This window comes from Tenrec ecaudatus, chromosome X (genome assembly GCF_050624435.1).
Source record: "Tenrec ecaudatus isolate mTenEca1 chromosome X, mTenEca1.hap1, whole genome shotgun sequence".
NCBI classification, from domain to species: Eukaryota; Metazoa; Chordata; class Mammalia; order Afrosoricida; family Tenrecidae; genus Tenrec; species Tenrec ecaudatus.
Genome location: NC_134548.1, coordinates 83,540,208 through 83,552,653, shown reverse-complemented (window position 1 = coordinate 83,552,653; position 12,446 = coordinate 83,540,208). Strand labels below are relative to the sequence as shown.

Here is a 12,446-nt window from a genome sequence, read left to right as displayed (position 1 = left end):
TTAATGAAGTAAAACTAAGACCATAATAGTAGGGAGAGGAAATATTAAAGAACTAGAGGAGAGTTATGTGTTTAAATCAGTACTATACTGTACCCTAGATCTATCATCCCTTCTGTGTGGCCCTTCTGTGAGGGACTGTCCAGTTATCTTACAGTGGGGTTTTGGTTCTCCACTTAGTTTATACTCATTCACGTCAATTTGATGGCTTGATTTTGAATTTCTGATTCCTATTCCCATTGACACCTCATGATCACCCAGGCTGGTGTGCTTCTTCCATGTGGGCTTTGTCGCTTCCATGTTTGATGGCCATTTGTTTAACTTCAAGCCTTTAAGACCAAGACGTTATATCTTGTAATAGCTGGACACCATCAGCTTTCTTAACCACATTTGCACATTTTGTCTTCAGCGATCATGTCAGGAAGGTGGGTATCTTACATCGCCACATTATTAGGACAAATCATTCCTTTTCTTCTTTTTTTATTTTTACATATGTTTCCATCATCATTTTCAAAGCATTTTCTTTCTACTTGAGTCCTTGGTTGTGGCTCCTAATTTTTTTCCCTGCCTCCCTCATGAACACTTGACAATTTATAAATTATTGTTATTTTTTCATGTCTTATACTGACCAATGTCTCCCTTCACCCACTTGTCTTTTGTCCTTCCCCCTGGGAGGGGGTTATATGTAGACCCTTGTGAGTGATTCACGTTTGCCCCTCCACCTTTCTTTTCCCGTCCTGAGGGGTTTACCTGTCCTGGATTCCCTGCGTTTCCAGCTCTTATCTGTGCTAGTGAACATGCTCTGGTCTAGCCAGATTTGTAAGGGAGAATTGGGGTCATGATAGTGGGGGAGAGGAAACATTAAAGAACTAGGGGGAAGTTGTATGTTTTATCAGTGCTATACCGTACCCTGATTGGCTCGTCTCTTCCTTGTGATTCGTCTGTAAGGGAATGTCCAATTAATGGACTTTGGGTCTCCACTCTGCTCTCCTCATTCATATTGATATAATTTTTTTGTTCTGGGTCTTTGATGCCTGATCCCTGATTCCTTCAACACCTCATGATCACACAAGCTTGTGTGCGTCTTCCATGTGGGCTTTGTTGCTTCTCAGCTAGATGGCCGCTTGTTTATCTTCAAGCCTTTAAGACCCCAGGAGCTATATCTTTTGATAGCTGAATTTTGCCCTAATTTTATCTTAATGTGGAAGCTTACAATTGATTGACACTGATTACATTGTATTAGGTTGGGTCATTGGGAATTACTAGGTCTTAACTGCCGAACCACTGAGAATCCTGGCACAGCCAAGTTGACACAGAGCCTTTCCCAAGGAACAGAAGAATGGCGCCTGTTAGGGAGCTGAAGGAATGGGGTTGCTACTCAAATGGACTAGGAAAATGTGGACCCACAATACCAAGCGAATAGAGATACTATTCTAGTAGGCCTAGAAAATGGTCTTAAAGCCCAGGGTCAAGCCTAGAATCTGACAGCTTTAGACTGAAGGACAGAGCCATTGCCCCTATAGTCTTAGAGAACAGAGGAATATTTGTTCAACCCTTGAGAGCTAATGTAAGTATTTTGCTGGGATTTGGCTTGCTTTGGTGCCTATTATCCTTTTTTCCCATTTGTCATGGAAATGTCTACCTTGTGCTTGTGCTGCTATAACACATTGAAAGTAAATAATTTGTATTGTAGATTTCACAGGTTACATATGAATTTTTCCCCACTGTGGAATATACTTGCATTCTCATCTATATTTTATTTAAATACTTCAGAAGATGAGATTTTGGAATCAAAATCTAATTTAAGACTTTTTTTGGGGGGGGGTGAATGTATCTGCGTATGAGGACATTAAAATTTAGGGGCTAAAAGGGTGGAATTTTATAGATTGAATTGTGTCCCCCCAAAATATGTATCGTAAATCCTAAATTCTAAGACTGTACTCATTATCCCGTTAGGGAATGCATTGTTTTGGTTACCTGAATAGTAGTGTAGCTTATATGTTGAGTCGATCTTTTTTGAGGTATTAAAGAGATTTAACAGTTAAGAGACAAGCGACCAGAGATGGAGGAAGAGAGATGTCAAGCAGCATGATGTTCTCTGTGAAATAGAAACTCAGAGAAACCAGGGCCTTCCTCTAGAAGTGACAAAGTGCTTCTCTTAGAACTGATACCCTGAATTCGGCATCCTAACCCTCTAACTGGGAGAAAACAAATATCTGTTTGGTAGAGTTGTCTTTTTAAGGTATTTCTGTTATAGCAGCCCTAGATAATAACTAAGACATTTACAGTGTGAATATTTACAGTTCTTAAGCTTATCCATACTTTTTTTGTTTGTTTTCATTCCCAGCACTACCACCTCCCATGAAGTTTACAGAATTCTGTGTTGGGAGCCATCCCGTCTTCGAAATACGTCACCATGGTGGATTAAGAACTCCACCGTTCTAAAGCTTTCCGTCATACATATTCTGTGCAGATATTTGAGGACTTTACAAGTTATTTAATCCACGGACTCAACTAAGCAATTAAGTTTTTCTTTCTTCGCTCCATTTATCTTTCCCTCATCCACAGAGGCTGAAATGTAACATCTGTACTGTTCTGGAAGATCTCTTCATCCTGTCAGGTAAAGGCAAATTCAAAAGACTTCCTCAGAATTTTTCATTATCCTGAAAAGACTATTAATCATATCTATATGGTCTTTGGAGTATTGGAGGAATCAGACTAAATTTGCTTTTTGTAATGTGCATGTGTTGACATATATGTACAGCATATATTTACACACAGAAATTGTGGTGTTGTATAGTAAAAGCTATCAGGAATCTGAAGCTTGTATTTCATCATACTCTTTGTCTAAATTTAAACATTTTTCTGAGCTTTGGACATCATCGTATATCAAGTAACTAAAATTGTAGAAGGAGATTCAACACAATGCTACCAAAGTCTCTAATTGGAAATTACACAACAATGTAACACCTGTTCGTTATCCTGGGAAACTATATGCCCTGGAGGTTCCTGGAATCCCAATAGATGAGATCAGACCAAACCAAACTTTCACTCAATTACACATGATGATTTGTATTTTCAAGATTTTTAATGCCAGACTACGGTCAAATAACCCAATTAGTTTTATTCCTTTCTCTGTGCCTTGGCTTTATTTTAACCTTTATGAATGACACTTAAAATGAAAGAAAAACTATAAGCCCAAGATATAGGCCACAGATTTTGTTAAGGAGTTTAAGTGTGACCTCCAGGCTTAGTAAAAGCTCTGTTCATGAAGGTCACAATCACAGCTGACATAAGCACAAGGACTGGCACTGCCGATCTGTGTTTCCCCAGCAAGTGTTAGTGTCAGCTCATAGCACCGGCGAACTAACAGTGTTGGCAAGCCTTTCTTTTGTGGAGCCTCACTGGCAGCTTAGCAGCCATTTAGATAATTACATCCATTTCTTCATTTATTTATAGTCAGCCTTTCTTTTTGTCCTGGTACCTAAATCAACGAGTATAGACACCAATGATGATGCGTTATAGTAATAATACCTAAGAGTATTGATTTTTCATTTTTCAACCAGTTCTATAGTGCTCACCTATTGACAAGAGATGAAGAAATCAAAGTTGCCCGTCAGCAGCAGTCAGTGGACCTGTGGAAGCAGGCATTCCATCTCCTTAAAGCAACTCAACATGGTCATTGTGCCCTCTAAGTGATTTGACTAACGTGAGACTTGCAGCATCCATTAAATGGGTTATGGTCAACATTTAACTTGAGAAATGTCTGTTATTTTATGCCCTCAGGTTATTTTGAAATCACAGGGATCTCTGCGACAGTGTAGAACATCCCCACAGGGTTCCCTCAATTGAATTCCCGAAGGAGATTGCCTGGTCTTCCCTGCCATGTTGAAGCTGGGGGGGTTCCAAGCTGCACTTTTGATTAGCAACTGAGTGCTTAGCCATTGTGCCCCTGCACCTCTGTTATGAGAGGTCATTGTTAGATGGATTTCAGCCAATTCTGACTCATAGTGACCCTGGAAGACAGAGTCGGACTCTCCCACGGGCTTCCTGGGGTTGTGATCTTTAAGGAAGCAGACTGTCACATCTTTCTCCTGTGGGGCCGCCAGCGGGTTGGAACCGCTGAACTTTCAGTTCCACACGGAGCCACTAGGGCTCCTTTTTTTTTTTTTTTAACAATTTATTGGGGCTCATACAATTCTTATCACAGTTCATACATATACATACATCAATTGTATAAAGCACATCTGTACAGTCTTTGCCCTAATCCGATTTTTCTCTTTTCCTTTTTTACATTTTATTAGGGACTCATACAACTCTTATCACAATCCATACATATACATACATCAATTGTATAAAGCACATCCATACATTCCCTGCCCCAATCATTCTCAAGGCATTTGCTCTCCACTTAAGCCCCTTGCATCAGGTCCTCTTTTTTTTTTCCCCTCCCTCTAGGGCTCCTTTTTGAGAGAAAAGCTAACACTACATATTTTAGACCCAGAGAGGATTCCTCAAACTCAGAAGGTCAGAAAAGGCCTAGAAGACTATGCACACTGCTTTCATGATGAAACCCGTGGGTTTGAGATGGGCAGGATTCCCCCCACCCCCACCCCCCGTTCCCTTTCCTCTCTCCAGCCATGAACACTTTCTTGTTTAGATTTCTCTTGACAGCCTATTTGGCCATCCACATGGTCCTATGATGGACACACCCTGCCTTCTGCTTTTATAGACATGTACCTTTCTCTAAATTTAAGTGCATTAAGTTTCAGTTAGTGGACCACTACGCAATCATTTTTTCCCTAGCTATCATCTGGCAAGGGTTCAGCAGTACAGCTGCTAACAGTGATTCAAAGTCATAAAGGCATTAAAAATTTATTTTATGCATAAAGTGGATAGGCACTCAGCTTTCATGGATATCAAATCACAAAAGGCAGTGTCAACTACGGGGAAGCACTGGGAAGGTAAAGTTCAATCAAGCTGTAATGAGAAACTGATTTATGTCATACACCATCTTCAAAAGGCCGAGTAAATCAGAATGTTGCCTCTAGGCCTGGAGAAACCCTTGACTCCACTAATTTTTATATTCTGACAATACACAGGAATAAACATCTCAAATTTCAGTTCATTTGAGTATGGACACGTAGGCAAAACTGGCTGATTATTGCTTTAAAAAAACAAACAAACCCCAAACATTTGTTGTTGGTTTTTCTTGGGCTCTGCCTCTTGGATCAAAGTAACCTCTTTGATCTCATCCTCCAAAATCTTTGGTTCTCATCTCTTCCCATTTACAAAATGAAGATATTTATTGCTAGATCCCTAAACTGAAAGGTGCTGTGTAACTCCCTAGTGTTCTCCTCAGTGTTTAATTGCGGGTCCGGAATGAGACGTTTAACCATCACAGTGTCGTTCAGCAAGCTTCTGTGTCCATTCTGTCTTCAGTGATATCATTGCTGATTTGTTCCTGTAGAATTTACAGTACTTTATTAATGCCGTTCCATTCATTCCAACACTATCTTTGGGAAAAAGTGAGCGATTTAAAAAAAATACCATGGTGCAGCTGGGAAAATTAAAAGAAAAAGAAATGAAATGCCCTCCAAAGGCACATGGCTGTCTTGGAACGAGGGCACAGTCACCACGTGCAGTGTACTTTTAAAGAGACTTAGTTTCCCATGACCAGAATTATCATGGGGCAGCTTAGAACTCTGAGAAGAATTAGGAGATGGCCACAGTCCAAAAGAGTCTCACTTTGTCCCAATTCTTAAAGTATGCAATTCATACAACTCCTGTTCTCTATGCTTGACAGAATAATTGATACATTTCTAATGGTTAGAAATGTGACATGTGCCTCTTGCCCTCACTGGACCTCTGAGACACACTATGCGGCACCACTCAGTGCCATTACCTCCTCCGGCCCTCGTAGAGGCCCACCTCAGGGCTGTCTTTGCCAAGGAAAAGGACGTGCTTCCTAGCGGGTGTGCGTTGAGAATAGTAGTACACATTATTGTAATGTGCACCCCAAACGGAACAAAGCCAAAACTCATAAGAATATAACAATCATGCAATCCCATCTGTTTTACCTCTCCTCACGCCTATATACAAACATGTGCACAGGCGCGCCCAAACAATGCCACAGAGTCACTGTCCCCAAATCTGGTCAGCAGAAGGCAAATACTTTAAAGGAATGATTCTCTGTCCTCTTCTAGGAAACAAAATAATTCTGCCAGTCTCTACAGGTGCAGAAAATCTCAGCAAGACATTCTAGAACCTCCGCTCTAGAGTGGCTAAGATACTCAGTGCACAAGACATGCTCTGTGTGTCTCTTGGTCAGAGAGCATCTAACAAGATTATTAAAACATTCTACAAGCCCCATTTTTCTTAAAAATTAACGAGCTTCATCTAATCAGTAGGAGATGGTTTCCAAAGTATCATATATCTGGATATCTTTGACCACAGGTGTAATGTGCTATTCTAAATCATAGCCACTTGCATGCAAGCGTGGTGTAATATAATCATGTATGGGTGACTTCTAACAGCATGTGACTGTTTACTTTCTCAAAAAGGCTAGGTCTGTGTCCTACACAGTATTCAAAACCATTAAATGTATTATTTTGGAGCAGCCCAGTGCACGGTCATCTGCAGAATGAGTTTAAAAAGACATAAAAGGAAACAAATACCAAGTATGGAATAGCATTAAAGGAATAAAATGATAGCAGATGTATCCAAGAAAGCATTGCTTTCACCTTGCTGGCTAAATCATCAAAGGGAAATACCAAAGAAGCTTGGGCTGGGGCTCGGTAATATATGAAGTGCATTGGAGAGCTAAAAGAAGAAAGGAACTGGGAATTGGAGCAATCAAGTTCAAGTTGCCAATTTTTGTTCCCACCAATCTTCTCAAAAGTAATTGTATCCAGATTCATAAAGACTGATTGAATCCCTGAAACTATTGCTGTAGAATAATCTTTAACCCTAAAACCTTAAATCAAAGATATTCCTTGAAGTCTTCTAAGGATCAAACAATAGTTTAGATTAACTAGCAAAGAATGTCTGCCTTGAGCATTGTGCTTTTTTATAAATCTATCTCTATGGGTTCAAACTGCCAATAGGAAATTTAGGATGAGGCTAGGATTATGTTTATGGGAAGAATGGTTCAGAAAAGGATGGTGAGAATGATGGACAACGCAAAAAATTAATGTCACTGAATTTTACATGGAGAAATGGTTGAATTGATACATGTTCTGCTGTGTATATTCTCAACAACGAAAATAAACTATATATTTTTGAAAGTTATTGTAAGCCATGCGCCTTGCTATAAAAATGCTATCCAACCTTATCTTCCTATTACCTTTATTAAAAGTATATGCATAAAATGTTGTTGCTCTCGTATGTTATTACTTTGTTAAATACTATTGGTGATGTCTAAAATTTCAGGCCCTTTTCAGAAACGTTTTCATGCGTCTCATTTCATGTCGTGTGTTGCAGTGCTTGTTGCTGGGACGCCGCAGTGGTTCTCACAATTGTCACGGCCATGGTGTCGGTCCAGCCTGAGGGTCTTCCTCTTTTTCACTCCCCCTCGACTTTACCAAGCACACTGTCCTCCTTCAGAGATGAGTGTCTCTTGATAACATGTCCGAAATACATTCGAGGAAATCTTGCCATTCTCACTTTTCGGGAGCCTTCTGGCTGTGCGTCTTAATCGAAACCCAAACTCACTGCCATCAAGTCAATTCTGACTCAAAAGGGCCCTATAGGACAGCGTAGCCTCTGTGGGTTTCTGAGGCTATCAGTCTTAATGGGAGCAGAAAGCCTAATTTTTCTCCTGCAGCGGGGCTGTTGTATTTAAACCGCCAACCTTATGGTTCGAAGCCCAATGACTCCAAGAACTCCTGCTTCTTAACATAATAGCAGAGTCTTTGCACTTCCAGGTTGGTTGGTATGTGTGATATGTAGACTCCTCTGTAACACATTTTCATGTTTCACAATATTCACAGATGGATTTAATTTGGAAACTTAGCAATGGATTTTAGATTTTAAAATTGACGAGTTTGATGACAATCATTTTGAATCTCTGTTCAGTCTCATATCTTTTGCCTTTCATTCTGCCATTGTGATAACTGGAGGGGGGGGGAGAGGAAGAACAAACTTATATATGCACTAAGGGTGATGTGAACTCTGATTTGCACAACCAACTCCTACAGCCAACCAGAATAGATGCAGGGCTTATAATTTTTGTTTGTCCATTGGGAGATGGGGCTAGACAATGCTCTTTTGCTCTGCAGTAGAGGGGAACACTCATTAAAGCAACACTGAAAGTACGGGGACAAATGCTCTCCCGTTACTCTCTCTAGCAGTGGCAAGAACCCAGAGATTAAGTTGGTGTGGCTCTAAAAAAATAAAAGCAGTGCTAGATAGGTGGGACTACATGTTCATGCACGCTGGGGCCACCAACACTTCTACAAACGCCCACCCTGAGCTCACCGGGCTGGCGGTGCCCGGGGACACCAGGGCCGGCTGGGGGGTTCTTTCCTTCCTCTTCTTTCCTCTCTTCCTTTTGGGTTCAGCTGCTTGCTCTGACTTGAAGTTGTTATTACTATTGATTGATTTACTCTGTGTGTGTGTTTGTTAGCTCCTTGGTTTACATTTTTACTGTTGTCTGTCTTCCTTTTTAAAATCACTCCACCTAATAGAGACAATGGTCCCACTCCACCTAATAGAGACAATGGTCCCCACCCAACCTAGGCACCCCTGCACCTGCAGCTGCAACTAGTGGACAAGGATCATCACCCACTCCAGTACCTCCTGATCAACAAAGAAGTACAAATTTTTAAAACACCACAAAGTCTCAGAGATAACAATTACACTTTCTTAACAAACTAAGGAAGAATGTCACAAACACGTGACTAATAGCGTCACAAGATTTCCCTGAGGAAGATAAGGTATTATAACTACTAGAAACGAAATTCAGAAGAATGATTCATTCTTAGGTACTTTCAACAGATTGAGGCGGGGGGTGGGGGAAGAGAGCTATGGGGACCAAAAACAAACAAAGCAAAACAAATTGAGAAAAATTCAGGAAAACTACAAGATCAATCTGACAAAACTAATGAAAAACTAGAAACCATCCGTAATGGGTATTGGCTTAGGTCCGGTGTACCTTAATCCTCATAACAGCACCCTTGCTTTGCAACACTACAAAGAGGTCTTGAGCAGCAGATTTACCCAATGCAATGCATTATTTGATCTCCTGACTGTTGCTTCCATAAGCATGGATTGTGAATCCAAGCAAGATGAGATCTTTGACATCTTCAGTCTTTGTGTATCATGATGTTACCTACTAGTCCAGCTGGGAGAATTTGATTTTCTTTACACTGAATTGTAATCCATTATGTTAGTCTGGGTTAACTAGAGAAACAAATTCATATATATATATATATATATATATATATATATGAGGTTTATATACAAGAGCAATTGAATATTGAGAAAACATCCCCTCCCATTCCAGATCAAGTCCACAAGTCCAATATTAGCCCATATGTCTGATTCCTATCTATAAAGTCCTCTTCAGACACATGAAATCCATGCAATGATGCCAAATGCAGGATGATCACAAGCCAGTGAGTTGGAAGTCTTGTGGATCCAGTGGCAGCATAAGCATCTCAGTACTGGCAAGGGTCTGGTTGCATCAGGGTAGGTTCATGTGGCTTCTCTAGCTCCCAGAGCTTATCACCATGTGTCTTGTCTTTAGAGTGTTTCTAAGGGAGTGAGTCTTTTCAGTAGAGAGTCTCCAAGGGAGTGAGCAAAGAATGTCTCCCGCCTCCAAGGAGGGAGGGAATACAGGAGTTCCCAGAATTTTCAGGCAGAAGGCCATGCCCACACAGAGACCTCATGGGCTATGACCCGATTAACAGACTGGACTCCACCCCTTCACTCTTAACTCTCTCAAGTCCCAAACTGACACCAGATGATGTAAGTACCACAGCCATACTGCAGGCTGCCGTCCTTGAGCTCATCAGCAAGTGCTTCAAGTCCTCACTTCAACGAGCAAAGTTGTGTCGTCTGCATATTGCAGGTTCTTAGTAATTCTGATGCCGCATTCCTCTACATATAGTTCAGTTTCTTTAATTGTTTTTTTCAGGATACAGATTGAATAAGTATGGTGAGGGGATGTAACCCTGATAAACACCTTTCCTGGTTTTAACCATCCAGTATGCCCTGGTTCTGTTCTCACAACTACCTTTTGATCCATGGACAGATTCTACATGAGGACAATGAAGTGTTCTAGAATTTCCATTCTTCGAAAGGTTATCCATCCTTTATTATGATCCACACAATCAAATGTCTTGGCATAGTCAATAAAACCAAATAAGCATCTTTCTGATATTCTCTGCTTTGAGTCAAGATTCGTCTGACATCAGCAATGGTATTCCTTATTCCACATACTCTTCTAAATTGGACCTGAACTTCTGGCAGCTCCCTTCAATCATTGTTGGATGATAGTAAGCACAATTTTACTTGCATGCGTTATCAATGATAGTGTTCTATAATTTGAGCATTCTTTGGGGTCCCCTTCTTTTGGAATGGATACAAATACACATCTCTTCCAGTCCTTTGGCCAGGTAGCTGTCCTCCAAATTTCTTGGCATAGATGAGTGAATGCTTCTAGTGTTTCATCAGCTTGATGAAACATTCCATTGGTAGGAGGTAAACGTGTTAACTTGAATGAAAGGGAAGACAATGTCCTACAAGTGCGGAGAGGGAAGGTATGGGGAAGGTTGAGAAGTTGTGGAATGCAAAATCGATGCAGTTGTGGAATGCAAAGTTGATATATTGATGGAATGCAAAATTGATACCCCACCTAATACACAATACAAATTTAAAATAAATTTTTAAGTACTGACTTCGCCCAAGGTAAAGACCACAAACATCTCTGCTGAAAATCCTGTTTCTCTTATTTCAGTGCATCAACTTACAAACAGGCTGAATTTACATCATGAAACATTTCAAAACCTTGTTTTTATTTTTCAAAAACATTTTTTAATCATTTTGGAAAGAGCACAACTTATTTCTAGCTAGGTTTTTAAAAGGTATAAAATAGAAGAACATTATACAAGAATCTTATTTGAGTCAAGGTTACCTAGGAAATTGAAGGCATGGATTTTTCAAAGGAAACTTTCATTTATACGTATATAAGTATATATGTATAATATTTCACACAGGAGTGTGTGAAAATGTATAGGCATTTTCTTCATGTTACAAGCAACAACATTATTCAAATCCAATTCTCTCGGCATAACAATAACATTCAAAATTCAGTTTCTCTTAGAATATTAAAGCATTCATTCTCACACAGATTCCAATATTTAGACTTCTAACTCTACAGGGATAAAAATTTATGATAACAAAAAGCATATTCTTCAGAAAGGAAATATTTTCCAAGCCATTTTATTAGGAGCTACTCCAAACATCATATCATTTCATAGTTCAATCATATCAAGCAGTGTTTTACAATCACTACCACAATCAATTTCAAAACATTTTCTTCCTTCTTGAACTCTTTGATATCAGCTCATCCTTACCTGCCCCCCTCCTCTGTCAAACCCTTATTCTAGTTGTTGTCTTTATAAACTCACTCATCCTGGGTTTCATATACCCCAAACATAGAAAAACACATAACAGATTCAAGAAGGCTACCAGCAAAAACAAAATGCAACAGAGAAAACCCCAAATATGTATTTAAGAAAACCCACAGAAAATATTAAAAACTAGATCAATCCCAAAGTGTATCAGAAGGGAGATCAAGTTACAAGGTTTTAACCATTCAAGTCAAATGTTTAGAAAATAATGATGGCAATATATGTATAAATGTGCTTGACACAGTTGATGTATGGGTTTTTATAAGAGCTGTAAGAGCCCCAATAAAATTATTTATTAAAATATGTCCTGCTAATGCAATGTTTATAGAGAACTCAGCTGCTAAGCAAAAGGTAGTTTGAACATACAAGCTGCTCTATGGAAGAAAGATATATCAGTCTGCTTTCTTATAGATTTCAACTTTGGAAACAGAGACATTGTGTGTTATAACTGTCTTGACAAAAAGAAGATAATAGTTACGAAGGAATAGGCTTTACAACAACTGTATTTTTCGTTTTGCTTCGTTTAAAGTTAAGGTGATAATAGGAAGCCTTTTCTCTTTTTTATGAATCACTTTATGGGGGGGCCTTTACTGGTCTTCTGGAACCCCAGAAACAATAGACTTTAGGCACACTTTATGGCTGGAACTGAGCTCAACCCACAGATCAACTTCCAGCCAAAAACTAGACAGGCCTGGTGGCAGAGTGGAGCCCACTTTGGGCTGCTGACCTCAAGGTCAGCAATTCAAAACCACCAGCTTCAATGTGGGAAGAAAAGGAGACTTTACTGTGAAGGTTTACATTGTATTCCTTCCA

General features: G+C 39.7%; 1 protein-coding gene across 2 annotated transcripts in view; it reads left to right on the top strand.

Moving 5' to 3' along the window:
- ZDHHC15 (zDHHC palmitoyltransferase 15) overlaps positions 1-7,289 on the top strand; it is a 174,296-nt gene extending 167,007 nt beyond the window's left edge. Inside the window, exons 12-13 of one of the 2 annotated variants that reach the window (XR_012781146.1) lie at positions 2,345-2,617; positions 3,564-7,289. The gene's annotated coding sequence lies outside the window, so the exon portion shown is untranslated. Of the gene's footprint in view, positions 1-2,344 lie in introns of both variants that reach the window. The other variant, XM_075539114.1, reaches the window with a different exon arrangement.
- Positions 7,290-12,446: the final 5,157 nt, after the last annotated feature.